The 13,637-nt window shown below is 38.4% G+C and overlaps 1 protein-coding gene and 1 long non-coding RNA gene across 2 annotated transcripts in view; one reads left to right on the top strand and one right to left on the bottom strand.

Annotated features, from left to right (window-relative positions):
- Nucleotides 1-13,637, top strand: part of NUDT3 (nudix hydrolase 3) — a 118,732-nt gene that overhangs the window by 82,796 nt on the left and 22,299 nt on the right. The gene's annotated exons all lie outside the window — the stretch shown is intronic.
- LOC118500168 lies at nucleotides 5,359-6,390 on the bottom strand. The gene is made up of 2 exons (XR_004902714.1): nucleotides 5,960-6,390; nucleotides 5,359-5,843 (listed from the first exon to the last, which is right to left on the bottom strand). It is a non-coding gene; the product is annotated as an uncharacterized LOC118500168 (long non-coding RNA).

Raw genomic sequence — 13,637 nt, 5'->3', positions numbered from 1 at the left:
ACTACCTGTTTGTAATTCTATTATCCCCGCACCGTTTCTCTCATTCTGCCCCTTCTTCCTCCCAGCAGATAACCCTCCCTGATCTCCATATCTATGATTCTGTTCCTGTTCTGTTTGTTTGCTTAATTTTTTTTTCAGATTCAGTTGTTGATAGCTGTGAATTTGTTGCTACATTAATGTTTGTAATTTTGATCTTTTTCTTAAATAAGTCCCTTTAACATTTCATATAATAATGGCTTGGTGATGATGAACTCCTTTAACTTTACCTTGTCTGGCAAGCACTTTATCTTCCCTTTGATTCTAAATAACAACTTCACTGGATAGAGTAATCTAGGTTGTAGGTCCTTGCTTTTCATCACTTTTTTAGAGAGGGGAAGGGAGGAAGAAAGAGAGAGAGAGAAACATCAGCGTGTGCTTGCCTCTCACGTGGCCCCCACTGGGGATGTGGCCTGCAACCCAGGCATGTGCCCTGACTGGGAATCGAACCTGTGATGCTGTGGTTCATAACCCACACTCAATCCACTGAGCTATGCCAGCCAGGGCTGCTTTTCATCACTTTTAATACTTCTTGCAAATCCCTTCTTGCCTATAAGTATCTGTTGAGAAATCAGCTGACACTCTTAGGGAACTCCTTTGTAGGTAACCCTCTGCTTTTCTCTTGCTGCTTTTAAGATTCTCTTTAATCTTTGGCATTTTAATTATGATGTGTCTTGGGGTGGGCCTCTTTGGTCCATCTTCTTTGGGACTCTGTGCTTTCTGGATTTCTATGTTTATTTCCTTTACCAAATTAAGGAAGTTTCCTTTCATTATTTTTTCAAATAAGTTTTCAATTTTTTAATCTTCCTCTTCTCCTTCTGGTACCCCTATGATTCAGACATTGGTATGTTTGAAGATGTCTCAGAGGCTCCTTAGCCTATCCTCATTTTTAAAAATTATTTTCTCTTCTTGCTGTTCTTATTGAATGTTTTCTTCTCCCTAATTTTCCAAATCATTGATTGGAACTCTGGCTTCCTTCCCTTCACTGTTGGTTCCCTGTGGATTTTTCTTTATTTTCCTTAGCATAGCCTTCATTTCTTCCCTTAGGTGCTTACTGTACTCAGTGAGTTCGCTGAGTATCCTTACCACCAATGCTTTGAACTCTGCATCTGATAGGTTGGTTATCTCTGTTTTGTTTAGCACTTTTTCTGGGGTTTTGTTCTGTCCTTTCATTTGGGCCACATTTCTCTTTCTCCTCAATTTGGCAGGCTCCCTGTGTTTGTTTTTATATATTAGGTAGAGATGCTTTGAGTCCTTGTCTAGTAGCATGGCCTATTGTAGAAAAGTGCACCTGTACTTTGTGTGGGGCAGAGCCTTAGGTAATTGCTAAAGCAGGGCAACCCTGTCACTTTTGTGGCTCTGTGTGGGGGAGGGCTTAGAGAGGGGACAGTGCCACTGCCTGGCCTCTGAATTTTTGCCTAGGAGGAAGCTGTCTCCCAGCACTTGCCCTAGTGTCAGTTACCTCAGTTTCTTCTGTATGCCACTCATGCCCTTCCAGCTGTTGCCCTGGTGCTGAATCCAAGAGGGATTGAGTCTGCATAAATTCTAAGTCCATCATGGGCCCTTTAAGAGTAGTCTCTTGAGAATCCCTCAGTTTCTTCCCTGCCCCCAACCCCCACTGGTTTTTACCACCAGAAGTTATGAGGACTTATCTTCCCAGTGCTGGAACCATGGGCTGGGTGGTGTGGTCTGGGGCTGGGACTCCACTCTTGAGATATGCCTCCCGATTTTTGTCCACGGCATATGGATGTGGGACTGCCTGTTTCTCATCTCCGTGCCTTTCTACACCACTCCACCTGCCACTCCACCTCTCCTGTCTTCGTTCCTCTCTGCGTGTCTCTGTGATTCCACCCCTCCTACTTGTCTGGATGAGCATGGCTTCTTTAAATCCTTGGTTGTCAGACTTCCATACAGCTGGATATTCTGACAGCTCTGGATAATATTTCTTTTGTAGCCTAGTTGTAATTTTTGCATTAGTTGTGCAGGGAGGCGAGGTATATCCACCTACCTTGTCTTGGCCAGATATTCACCTATCTTGGCCAGAAATGCCTCTAGTTTCTTAAGGTAGAAGCTTAGATTACTGAGTTTATGTCTTTCTTATTGTAATATACTATATTTTGCTGTGTATAATGCATACTTTTTGCCCAAATTTTTGAGGGGAAAAATAAGGGCGCACATTATACATGGGTAGTACTAATTCTGTTTCTATATGTATTGTTAATTCTTTTATTTATGATTATGCATTAAAAGTATAACTCTCAAAAGAATATTCTCTCAAAAGCAACCATATCCACAGGCAAATTAATACCCTGGAATACGATAATAGGTTTTGTTGAACTTAAGACAAACTTGCAACAAAAGCAGTTTCAGCCAGTGATTCAGTGAAATGCAACAAAGAGCGAAGTACTTTTTTCCTAAAAGTTTGGGCCAAAAACATGAGTGTGTATTATAAGCAGGAGCACATTATACACAGCAAAATACGGTATGTATTCATTTTTTTAAAAAATTGAATTAATTGAGCTATGGGTTTCAAGTGTACAACTCAATAAAACATCACCTGCACACTGCATTGTATGCGCATTACCCCAAGCAAAGTCTCTTCTGATTCCCATCCCACCCCTTTGTCCACCTATCCCCAATCCCCTTTCCCTCTGGCTGTCAGCACACTGTTGTCTGTATGTGTTTTATATATATTATACCTTTTTGCTATAAATTTCCCTTTAAGCACTGTTCTCACTGCATCTCATAGATTTTGGTGATTTGTGTTTTTATGTCCATTTAATTCAAAGTATATTAAAATCTCTTAAGGCTTCTTCTTTAACCTGTGTGTTATTTAGCAGTGCATTGTTTAATCTCCACATGTTTTGTTTAATCTCCAAATATTTTTGATTCTCTAGCTATCTTTCCTTTAACTGATTTCTAGTTTATTTCCCTTGTGGTTTAGAGCATATGTTGTATGATTTCTATACTTTTTAATATTGTATTTATTTATTTTTAGAGAGGAAGGGAAGGAGATAGAGGGGGAGAGAAACATCAGTGTATGGTTGCCTCTCATGTGCTCCCCACCAGGGACCCAGCCTGCAACCCCGACCTGTGTCCAGACTGGGAATTGAACCATCGACCCTTTGGTTCACAGGCCGGCGCTCAGTCCACTGAGCCACATCAGCCAGGACTGATTTCTATACTTTTTAATAGGTATGTTTTATGGCCCAGAATATGGTCTATCTTGGTGAATATACCATGTGAGTTTGAGATGAGTGTGTTTGGCTGTTGTTGGATGAAGTAATCTGTAGGTGTCAGTTATATCTCATTGCTCCTCTGCCTGCTGGGTGTGTTCATTTCTGACAGAAAGACATTGAAGTCTCTACCTGTAACAGTGAATTCATCACTTTTCCTTGCAGTTCTCTCACTTTTTGTCTCACATATTTCTTATTTATTTTTTATCAATAATTACTTTTTTAATACTTTTGAATTTTATTGTTGTTTAAGTACAGTTTTCTGCCTTTCCCTCCCCAACCCTCCCCATGTCTTGAGCTCATATTTTTGATGCTCTGTTGTTAGGTGCATACACATTAAGAATTACTGTCTTCCTGAAGAATTGTCCCCTTTATCATTATACAGTTCTCTTAATTCCATAATTTTGTAGTTCACTGTGTGGCATTATGCAATGCTATTTATCCCTGATAATTTTCCTTCCTCTGAAGTTAATATAGCTACTCACACCTTCTTTTGATTAGTATTAGCATGATGTTTCTCCATCTCTTTGTATTTAAAATGGGTTTCTTAGAGAAAATATATTAGCTGGCGCTTGTCTTTTGATGTACTCTGACAATCTCGATCCTTTAATTAGGTTATTTAGACCACTGATATTTAAAATAATTATTGATATAGTTGGATTAGTAACTACCATGTTTGATACTGTTTCCTATTTGTTGCCCTTGTTCTGGGTTCCTATTTTTGTCTTCCATGCTTTTATCTGCCTTTTGTGGTTTTTAAGCCATTTTTATTAATCTGTTTCTCTCCTTTCTTAACATATCAACTTTAATTCTTTATTTTTGTTTAGTGATTGCCCTGGAGTTTGCAATATATGTAGATATTTATAATTAATCCAAGCCCACTTTCAGATAATACTATACCACTTTACTGGTAGTGTACCTTAGAAAAACAAAGTAGTCCTTATTTTTCAATCCCTTCTATAATTGCTGTCTTTCATTTCATTTATTCATAAGCATGCATATATGTGGGGGGTTTTAGATTTTATTTATTTATTTTTAGAGAGGGGAAGGGAGAACGAGGGGGTGAGAAACATCAATATGTGGTTGCCTCTCAAGCACCCCCTACTGAGGATATAGCCCTCAACTCAGGCATGTGCCCTGACTGGGAATTGAGCCAGTGACCCTTTGGTTACCAGGCCGGCACTCAGTCCACTGAGCCACACTAGCCAGGGCCATGCATATATGTATTTACATATGTATACATAGTTGTCTGTAGTGTTGCTGTTATTTTGAACAAATTATGTTACATCAATTAAGGATGAGAAATATAAAAGTTTTAATTTTACCTTTTTATTCCTTTTCTGATGCTTTTTATTTTTTTTATGTAGATCTGAATTTCAGACCTCTGAAACAGGGGTCTGAACCCTTTGTTGAAAGTTGAACAGACCTTTGACAGGAATGTATCTTTCCTTAGCTTCAGGAAAATTTTTTTCCTTCAGTTTTTGTCCCACTTTCATCAATTTAGTTTTTCTTTTATGAAGCTCCTATTACAAATAGATGATCCTTAACTTTATAAACAAAGGACTTACATCCTGATAAACCCATTATAAGTTGAAAATATTGTAAGTCAAAAGTGCGTTTAATACACCTAACCTACTGAACATTGTAGCTTTTTAGCCTAGCCTGTTTTAAACAGGCTCAGAACACTTACATTAGCGTGAATTTGGGCATTTATCTTTAGTTTCATCTCAAGAATAATTGAGGTTCATCTCAAGAGTAATTACTTTCTTCTTTTTGCCAGAAGCAGGGGACACAGGTGGGGGTTTTATAGACATGGTGATAGGATGCTTGAAAAATTCTTCAAATTTTGGCCTTAATGTATCTCCACTTTTCTGCTGTATTTAATTAGCTATTTGTTACCCTCTCTTGGGTTATTAGTTTTTAATAGTAATGGTGATGCTATTTAAGAACTCTTTTCTGTTTTTACATTGCTTTCTGTTTGTGACAGCTTGCTATTGTTTTCTCATTGTAATTGTCTTCTTGAACCTCACTGAATAAGGACTCATTTTTTTCTTGTAATAACCCTGTCTTTTTAATTACCAGATTGGTTCCCTTTTTGAACTGCTGTTTTTTCAGATGTTTGAATTTTCTCTGCTTGTTTTTTGAGTGAAGTTTGAAATTGTTTAGTAGTCATAACTGAAATAAACACTTGCAGTGATTATAGATTTTCTTTTAGGAACAATTTCTTCTTTGTGGCTGTCTTTGCTTTTCTCCAGCTCATATGCCTCAGGAGTGACCACATTCCACCATCCTGCTGCATATAAACTCATTATTGTTTCCAGGACTTGTATTCTCCATTCCCTGCAGGATTAGAGTTCTGCTGACAATTCAATTCCTGCTTCAAACATGCAGTGTGTCAGGAGTGATGGGGGGCTGGGGCAGAAGATTCCTTTACTTTCCACCAGTCTCAGCTGTGCCTATTGATGCTTTTCCATTCACTCCACTCTTACCTGCCAAGATTCAAGTTTCCTGTATGTTGATTGTTACAACAGGAAACTGTGACTGAGGGAGTCAAATATATAGGCTTAAAATCTCAAGAATAATTGAGGTTCATCTCAAGAGTAATTACTTTCCTCTTTTTACCAGAAGCAGGAGACACAGGTGGGGGTTTTGTAGACATGATGATAGGATGCAAAAAAACAAAACACATTTAGCATGTGTCTTTATTTAGCTTTTCCTGAATTCTAAAATTATATCAAATTCGTATTTGAACTTATATCAAAATCATATATGTGCATAGTATATGGTTCAAAAATAAAACAGGACTGGAAGACTTAGAATGAAAAGAAACATTAAGTAATTCCCACTTAGTGAAAACACAATAGTTAATACCTTAATTTTTTGTCTCATACTTTAATTGTTCCACTAAAGGTTTTGCTAATTAGAAATTTTTTATTGAAAACCACTTTCCCTTAAAATTGAAAGTATTGTTGTCAGGGTTGTGGACAATAAGCCTAATGCTAATTTAGTACTTATTCCTTTGGAGATAATCTATTTTTTTCCTTCTCTTTATTCCTATAGTCAATCCCCATTTCCTATACTATACTTTACATCCCCGTGGCTATTCTGTACCTACCTATTTATACTGCTTAGTCCTTTCACCTCTCACCCATTCTCCCACATTCCCATCTCTTTATCTTTAACCTTTGGCAGTTTAATTATGATTTGTCTTGGAGTGGGCATCTTTGTATCCATCTTCTTTGGGACTCTCTGTGCTTCCTGGACTTGCATATCTATTTCCTTCACCAAATTAGGGAAGTTTCTTTCATTATTTTTTCAAACAGATTTCCAGTTTCTTGCTCTTTCTGTTCCCCTTCTGGCACCCCTATGAAGCAAATGTTGGAATACTTAAAGTTATCCCACAGGCTGCTTACACTATCCTTGTTTTTTTTTTTATTCTTTTTTTCTCCCTGTTGTTCTGATTAGTTCTTTTTTGCTTCCTTACATTCCATATCATTGATTTGATTCTCACCTTCATTTATTCTACTGTTGATTCCCTGTAAATTGTTCTTTATTTCAATTAGTGTAGCCTTCATTTCTCACTGGGTCTTTTTTATGCTGCTGAGGTCCTCACTAAGTTCCTTGAGCATCCTTATAACCAGTGTTTTGAACTGCATCTGATAGATTGCTTATCTCCACTTTGTTTAGCTCTGTTTCTGGAGTTTTGATCTGTTCTTTCAGTTGGAGCATGTTTTTTTGTATACTCATTTTGGCAGCCTCCCTGTGTTTGTTTCTGTGTATTAAGTAGAGCTACTATGACTCCCTGTCTTGGTAGTGTGCCCTAATGTAGCAGGTGTCCTGTAGGGCCCAGAGGCACAACCTCCTCTGTTACCCAAACTGGATACTTGAGGTGCACCCTTTGTGTGGGCTGAGTACGCCCTCCTCTTGTAGTTGATCCTTGGTTACTGTTTGCAGATCAATGGGAGGGATTTACACAGGCCAGTCAGCTGCAAGGATTGGCTGTGACCACTGACCATGAACCTCTGCCCTTTGTGGAGGATCAGCCATGCAGGGGCAGCATGGTGGTGCTCCAGCATAATCTGTAGCTGTGCACTAGGTGCACTGGCCCTGGTATTTCCCAGGTGGTGCGAGCCAAGGTCAGCCCCCACCAGTGTTTTGCCCGGGGCCACCCTGCCTGAGCTATAAAGCAATCTGAGATGTCTACTACTTGTGCTGGGCTTGGAGATTCCTAGGCAAAGCCAAGCTGTAAATCTGGCCTGCTAGTTCCAGTCCAGGGGCTCACTGAGGTCAGCTGCTGCTTGTTTGAGAGGATTTAGGAAGTTGGGAAGCATGAGCTTGGGTAGGCCCATAAGTTGGGTGGGGTGGAGTCTCTGGGGATCCTCAATTCAGGTCAAACAGTGTTAGCCAGGTTGATGGGGTCTTAGATACAGCACCAGTCTGCTGGCTCTGTGGGGGGAGGGCCCAGAAAAGGACAGTAGTGTCTACTGGCTTTGATGCCAGACATCTCAGCCTCTCCCTGTGTATCACTGGTGCCCTGCAAGCTGCCTCCCTGGCACCAGAACCCAGAGGGAGGGAGTAAGTAGGTGAGTCCATGGATGGGTTCTTTAAGAGGAACTGCTTGGGGCTCCAGAAGTTTCTTCCACCAACTCAAAACCTCCTGGGTTTTTTTTTGTTTGTTTGTTTTTTAAATATTTTGTTTATTTGCTAGAGAGGGAAAGGGAGGAAGAAAGAGAGAGAAACATCAGTCTGTGGTTGCCTCTCACATGCCCCTCATCGGGGACCTGGCCCGCAACCCAGGCATGTGTTGTGACTTGGAATCAAACTGGTGACCCTTTGATTCACAGGCCAGCACTCAATTCATTGAGCCACACCAGCAAGAGCAGATTAAACCTGCTGGTTTTTGCAGCCTGAAATTGCAGGGATTTAACTTCCTGGCATTCTTTGCTACCGAGATACCCCTCTGAATTACTTTTTTCTTTGTTTTTCTTTTTTTAATTTTAATTTTGACATTTATAATTCATGTTGTTCTTTCATATTTGATACTAAGAATTTTTAAAAGAAGAAAATTTTAAGTGTATTTTATTGGTTATGCTATTATAGTTGTCCCATTTTTTTCTCCCCTTAATTCCCCTTTACCCTGTACCCCCACCCCCACCACATCGTTCCCCAACCTTAGTTCATGTCCATGGGTCATACATATAAGTTCTTTGGCTTCTCCATTTTCTATGCTATTCTTAACCTCCCCCTGTCTATTTTGTGCCTACCATTTATGCTTCTTATTCCCTATACCTTTTCCCCTCCATTCTCCCCCTCTCTCTCCTACTAATGCACCCTCCTTGTGATCTCCATTTCTGGGATTCTGTTCCTGTTCTAATTGTTTGCTTAGTTTTTGTTTTTGTTTTTTAGGTTTAGTTGTTAATAGTTGTGAGTTGGTTCTCATTTTACTGTTCACAGTTTTTTATTTTTCTTAGATAATCCCTTCAACATTTACTATAATAATGGCTTGGTGATGGTGAACTCCTTTAACTTGACTTTATCTGGGAAGCACTTTATCTGCCCTTCCATTCTAAATGATAGCTTTGCTGGATGGAGCAATCTTGGGTGTAGGTCCTTGCCTTTCATGACTTTGAATACTTCTTCCCAGTAGGTTCTTTTGGTTTCTTGCCTGTAGGTTTCTTTTGAGAAATCAGCTGATAGTCTTATGGGAACTCCTTTGTGGGTAACCGTCCCCTTTTCTCTTGCTGCTTTTAAGCTAGACATTTTTACAGCCAAAAGTTTTGAGGCTTTAATTTCCTGCGCTGGAACCCTAGGTTGTGCAGTTTGTCTTGCTCCCCAGTTGTTCCTCCCAGCTTATCCATACATGAATGTGGGAACTCCCATCCACTGTGGTCCACTGCCTTGCCAGACCTCTTAACCCAGCTGCCTGTCTCTGCCCCTCCTACCGGTCTTGATGAATATTTCTTCTTTACTCCTTGGTTATCAGACTTCTATAGTTTGACTTTCTGACAATTCTGGTTGTTTTGTTTTTAAGTTGGTTGTTATCCTTTTGTTTGCGAGGAAGCAAAGAATTTCTACCTATGCCTCCACCTTGGCCGGCCCAGCTCTCACACTGATGAATATACAGAAAAAAGTAGGAAAGAATGTTGGCAGGGTCCATGACAAACGATCACTCCTTCATGAAGTTTTTACCCACCACATCATGGATGTGGGACCAGCCTGTTCTACGTCTATGCCCTACCTCCCAGTCTGGATAGATGTGGTTCCTTTAATTCCATAGTTGTCAGACTTCCATGCAACTCAATTTCTGTCATTGTTGAGTGATGGTTGTTCTATATTTTAGTTGTGATTTTGTTGTGGTTGTGTGAAAAGGTGAGCCATGTCTGCCTACACTGCCATCTTGACTGGAAATCTGTAATTTTTATTAATTATATATTAGACCCTTTAAATTGAGCCTTTACTCTTTTTTTTTTTTTCTTTTTTAGTGAGAGGAAGCAAGGGGGGCGAGAAAGTGATGGAGAGAGAGAGAAAGAGAAACATCAATTTGTTGGTCCACTTATTTATGCATTCATTGGTTGACTCTTGTATGTGCCCAGGCCGGGGTCAAACCCACAACCTTGGTGTATCGGGAAGCCTCTCCAAACACCTGAGCTGCCTGGCCAGGGCTTAAGCCTTTACTCTCTTTTCCAGTTGTATTTTTCATCTCTTATTATGTTTTAGGAAGTTTTATTTACTTATCTTATAACTCTTCTAATGAATATTTTATTTTAGCAATTATTTTTAAGTTCTAAGATAACATTTTTATTCTTTGTTGCTTTTATATACACTTTATTCTTGTTTTGGATGCTATAGCTTCTCAAATTTCCTTAAGGATAAGAACTAATTTTCTCTGAATTTTCTTGAATTTTTCTTTTTACCAGAGCCAGTTTTCATTGGCTTATTTTGATCTTTGATTCCTTTTAGTGACTTTCTTTGGATGGCAGGTGGTCATGGTTGTCCCATCACGGTCACAATAGAGGCAGTAGCACACCAAATGAGTAGACTTACAGATGGACCTGCAGGGAAGTGAAGATGCTGTGCAAGGGGCTTTTAAAGGACGCTACAAATGGAGGGCTTTATTCTGGGGATGTTTATAGATATATAAGCTGTAATAGGTCCCAGTTTTTTGGTTTTTCTGCTTCAGTTTGAGCCCGCAGAGTTGGCTGGGCGATATCCCAAGTGAGGCCTGGCTTCAGGCCATTTTCCATGTGTGGGGATAGCTGTTTGGTGTTTAGACCTTTGGCTTTCAGGACCCTTCTCACTTGCACTCAGGGTGTTCCTGCCATGTCCTGTCCTGGAACCTCTCCAGAGTCTGGGAGCCGAGCTGGCTGCTTTTGCTTTTCTTCGCCTTTTAACCCTAATTCATCAGTCTGCATCTTGGAATTTTTTAAATTGCTCTGCTTCCAACAGCTCTTTCTAGTCTCACTCCCCTACTTCCATTTTGATGGGATCTTGGGAAGACAAAAAGGTAATATGCCTAGTCAATCTACTACTACATTTTTTAGTTACATTTTTTATTTTTAGAATTATATCTCTTCTCTTTCCTTTGACTCTAAAGAAATACTATAAATATTTTTGTCGCCCTGGCTGGTGTAGCTCAGTGGATTGGACATGGGCCTGTGAACCAAAAGATCGCTGGTTTGATTCCTAGTCAGGGCACGTGCCTGGGTTGTGGGCCAGGTCCCCAGTTAGGGACACATGAGGGGCAACCACACATTGATGCTTCCCTCCCTGTCTTCCTCCTTCCCTTCCCCTTTCTCTGAGTAAATAAATAAAATCTTTAAAAACAAATGTTTTTGTCCTTCTGAGCCAGCGATTTTCAACCTTTTTCACCTTGTGTCACACATAAACTAATTACTAAAATTCTTCAGCACACCCACAAATATATTTTTTGCCAATCTAGCAAAAAAAAATAGGTATAATTTTGATTCATTCACACCAGACGGCTGTTGTTTTGACTGTTGTCATTTCTTTTCTTATTTGACAAGCTAAGGGGAAAGAGGTCAGTGCCCCTGACTAAAGTCGGGTATTACATATTTTAAAAATTCTTGCGGCACACTAGTGTGCCATGGCACACAGGTTGAAAAATTGCTGCTCTAAGCTAATCACTAAGACATTGAATAGGGATATCTTGTTTTCAATAGATAAAAAATTCTAAGTAGGTCATGTTTTTGTAAAAATTCAGTCATCTTTATGTATGATTTATCTCAAACACTAGCAGCTTTTTAAAAGAATCACTCTTTAGTCAAAGAATTGATATGTACTATTTCTTGTTTGTTACTTATTTTACACTTACTAGGAGAACCTGATTTAAAGATTAGCTCTCTTTTACTGCAAATAACTGCTCCTAAATTACCTTACAACCATTTCTTAAAAACTGGAATTTTTTCAAAAAGGTATCTTTTTACTAAGTTTATCTGTCTACATTATCACACATAATTTAATGCTACTCATTGATGAATAGTTAATTCAGTGGCTTAGTGTAGAGATTAGAATCTGCCTCTTAGAGAATATAGTACTGTATTTGAGCTGGTTTGTGTTGGAACTCTGAATAGAGACTGAATTACTGGGATAGGTGCCAAGTACATTCTGCTAAATGAATTGAGTCCAGATGACTCTTCCAAAAGAGTTGTATTTGCTTTCCCACCCAGCTCCACATTCCAGGAAAGGAGTTTTAGTCATTAGGAAGTACATCCACAGCTTACTTTGTCATTGACTCCAGTATAACTCACAGTGGTTTTTCTGCAAATACTAAGTGCAACTCTGGCCTCTAGAGACTCCACAATCTTGAACCAACAGCCACTGTTCCTGGGCAGGTCTAACTTACCTAGCTCTTAACTCACTGAGCTTGCAAATGCAAACTGCCTGGCATACAGCTTGTTTGCTACACGGGAAATAAATTTAAGGACTCAGCTTCTAACTCATCTTGAAGGGACCCTATGTGGCTCAGTGAAAAGTTAAGTTTCCAGGTTAAATCACAATAGATGTAACTTGATTTCACTTAAACTTACTAATTAATAGACATGTACCTGGCTTAAGAAAATAAAACTTGCCAAATGTTGTTTTCAAACACAATAATGCTGAATGACTAAGGATGAAATCATTAAAACAGGTATATCAGGCAAATACTAGCCAGAAGAAAACTGAGATAATAATTGTAATATCAGACAAAGTAGAGTTTAGGTGGGAAATATTTAAAGGAATGAGAGGGACATCTAATATTGATAAAAGGAACAATATACCAAGGCAAACTGCACTCAGGAATTTATGTGCACCTAGCAAACTCTTCGTCTATGGGGAGAAGTTGACAGATCCATAGCCATGTTGAAGACTTTAAAACATCTAATTTAGAAACAGATAGAAAATGCAGCAAACAGTAAGAAAAATTGGATTAACACCATTAACAAAGTTGATCAGATAGCTATATTGAGAGATTACTTTGTGTCCAACAAAGAATATATAATTCTCTCAAGCACACATGGAAGAATTATAAAAACTAACCATATGTTAAGTCTTAAAAGAAATATTAAAAATCCCAGTACATCAATAACATAGATTATATGTGCATACTCTGATACAGTCCAGTAAAATCAGAAATCAACAATAGATCCAGCTTGACAGAGAAAGAAACATATTTGGAAATAGAAAAAAATGTTCTAAATAATTCTTGAGTTAAAGCAAAAATCATGAAAAAATTAGTAAGCAAATAGAGATAAACAATTGTGAAAGCACTCTATTATGATTTATGAGATGCCGCTCCTTCAGTTCTTTGAACCTTAGAAGGTTTTCTTAGAAAGCAAAATAGATGTTAAATAAACTAAGGAATCATTAAAGAAGCTAGAAAAAACAACTGGGAACTGGGTGTGCTCAAAAGTAAAAGGATAGAAATAAGGAAAAGGGTAAGAATTAATAGAGAAAAATAGAAATGATCAACAAAACCAAAGTAGGTTATTTTTATTTGTCTAATAAAACAAATGAGCCTCTCACAGGACTGATAATGGAAACTTTAAAAGAGAATGCAACAAATAAATAAGGAACAAAAAAGAAATAGCAACAGATATAATAGAGACTTTGAAATTAAGAGAATGCTAGGAAGAGCCACAAAAGGAATTGAAACATTGATAAAAGTTTTTTAGAAAAAAAAACTACTCAAATTTACTTAAGAAAAATGAGACAACCTGTATATAGATAATTAATCCTTATGGAAATTACGTAGTAATCACCCTTCTTCCCCAGAATAAGTACCAAGATCAGATTAGATTAATTATACCAAAATTTCTAAAAATACATATTCTTTTTTTAGTCCTCACCCAAGGATATATTTAGAGA

This window comes from Phyllostomus discolor, chromosome 4 (genome assembly GCF_004126475.2).
Source record: "Phyllostomus discolor isolate MPI-MPIP mPhyDis1 chromosome 4, mPhyDis1.pri.v3, whole genome shotgun sequence".
Taxonomy (NCBI): Eukaryota; Metazoa; Chordata; class Mammalia; order Chiroptera; family Phyllostomidae; genus Phyllostomus; species Phyllostomus discolor.
This window is presented reverse-complemented; position numbering and strand designations above follow the sequence as displayed.